This window comes from Schistocerca gregaria, chromosome X (assembly GCF_023897955.1).
Source record: "Schistocerca gregaria isolate iqSchGreg1 chromosome X, iqSchGreg1.2, whole genome shotgun sequence".
Lineage (NCBI taxonomy): Eukaryota > Metazoa > Arthropoda > Insecta > Orthoptera > Acrididae > Schistocerca > Schistocerca gregaria.
The window spans coordinates 86,455,627-86,458,319 of NC_064931.1; positions in this window are offsets into that span (position 1 = coordinate 86,455,627).

The following is a 2,693-nucleotide window of genomic DNA, read 5'->3' on the forward strand; positions in this document are numbered from 1 at the left end:
GGTTAACCGTCGTCTGGTCTGACTCATAGAGACCAGGTAACTCCTTAGCCACTCTCAGTGTGGATTTCGGAGATTTCGGACCACTATCAACAACCTCACGCTACTAGAAGAAGATATTCAGGATGCTTTCCTACGTAAGCATCACTGTCTTGGTATATTCTTTGACGCCAGTAACGCGTACGGCACTACTTAGAGACACAGTATTTCGAGCAACTCCATCAGTGAGGATTTCGTGGCTAGCTCCCCGTCTTCTTACGATCTTTCCTGTCTGGAAGATATTTTAGGTCACGCGCTGGCGACACACTATGGGCTCGATTTGAGCAGGAGAATGGTGTCCCTCAGGACAGTGTTTTAAATGTTATCTTCCTTGCCATTGACGTAAACAGTATCACATCCACAGTACGGAGTTCCGTACAATGATCATTGTTTCTGGATGATTTTTCTGTCTTCTGTTCCTCTTTCTTTCAGTGCTACAACATCGACTCGTCAGTCGCAACTTACTGAATAGAGGTTAGAGGAGTGGCCTGCAAACACGGGTTTTCTGTTTCCTGCAGATAAGTGTGTGTGTGTGTGTTCATTTTAATAACACTCTTCGTATTTTTAATTTATCTGATTTGCATATGAGAGATACCATTCTATACTTTAAGGATTCAGTGAGGTTCCTGACCTCATTTTTTACTCCATACTATCGTGGCTACCACACGTGAGAGACCTGAAGGCCAGAATCCAGAAGGCACTGAATATCGTAAACTGCCTTTGCCACTGGTCTTGGGGAGCAGACAGGACTCAACAGCTCCAGTTTTATAGGGCTTCCGTGAATTCGTGACTAGACTAAGGGTGCATAGTGTACGAGTCAGTGAGGCCTTCCTACCTGAGGCCGTCGTACCATCCATCATGAGGGGATTAGGCTGGCCACCAGTGCTTACAGCATCAGCCCCATACCAAGTCTCTTTGCTGAAGCCGGGGAACCGCCGCTCACCATCCGGCAGAATCTCCTCGTGGTGCTTCAGGCATGTAAGTTCCCCGTAGCTCAAACTACACCTGCAAACCGTACTGTTGATCTTTCACTTCTGGAACACATTTTCTCCAGTAGTACGCGAGTAACAATGCCGACATGGATCAGCGTGCAGAGGGTGCTGCAGTCACTTGATATGGTTAACGTACAACCCCGAATACAGGGTTTTAACCACCTGCCACCATGGTTACTGCAGACGTAAAAAATAATTTAAGATTTGGTGTAGTACAGGAGAGATTTCCCTCCTGAGTTTTAATAAATTATTTTATGATATTTTACCTGAACACCACGACACTATAGCTGTCTTTAAAGATTGGTCGAAACAGGGTAACTCTATTGGTTGCTCTGTTGTTTTCTCTGATCGTGTCCTCGAGATCCGACTGCACAATTTACTGTATTCGCCGCGATATTATATGCGACCTTGCTGGCACTAGAGCAGATGAGATGTGCTTCAAGTGATAAATTCCTTGTCCGTTTTGATTCCTTGACTGCCCTCCGCTCTCTACAATGCATGTACGCAGCAGATAAAGTAGTGTAGAACATCCAGTACACGCTCCTCCAATTACAACGGCTGGGGAATGAGGTGTTTTTCTGCCGGGTACCAGGGCACTATGGTATTGTGGGGAATGAAGGGGTGGATGCAGCAGATAATGAGGCGTGTCGTTATCTTCCTGGACGCTATTTCGTCACTGTTGAGGTATAGAGTCATACGCGGATGGGAAGACGTTTGGCTTATAGAGGCAGATAATATTGATTGGTTGGCTGGGTCACCCAGGTTTTTTGTAAATGGTCAGCCATTCACACATCCCTGTGGCGTTGTTTTAGTTCCCCTATCATTTTACTCCTGTTTTCATCCTAGGTATAGCACCATTTATTATATATATCTTCTGTTTACGGCGTGTGATAGGTAGTTAGTGTGTCGATCAACGCGACTAAGTCAGGAGTGAGTGACTGTCCCAGTGTTTGTAGCCCTTTCACCCATATTTTAATATTTATAAGGGCGCCGATAACCTTGCCGATGAGCGCCCGTACACCCGAAATAGAACAATTGATTTCAAGCGATTATTTTTAGAAGCCTTAACTGCTGTATTCGGAACACAAAAGTTAGGAAGCATGAACAGTTTGGTGGTCCTAATCACTTATATACTGTTACATATCTAATCTGTCGTATAGAATTTATTCCAGTCACATCGATCTTTCTTCCTGTTACAGTTTGCACAAAGGTGTTGAATCTATGGTTGGTTATCTATAACACATTATAATCTCCATAAAACCAATTAATTTGGTTGTTTCCAGGATTAGCTGCTATTTATACATTAATGTTAAAGCTGCAATGACTCGAGTATAAGTAAAGGCCAACTTTCAAAAACGGCAGTTACCCGAAAAACCACATCGCGTTATGATAATAACAAGGGATGTCAGGCAGTCGTGGCCTTTACTTCAAAGAGTAAACGGACTGAAGTATTCGTACGTAGGCAGACTCTCAACATTTTAAATCTCCACAGAAAATTATGAACGTGCCACTGGCAATGCATACAAAGGAACATCCCCGTTAAGTCTCCTCAGAAAATTTCTTTGAGTCTTGCTATTCACGTTTTCTGTATATCCGCCATCATTACGAGATTCCTATGACATTTGGCGACCAGGGAAAATTGAACTTAATTTGAAAGAGTAAAGT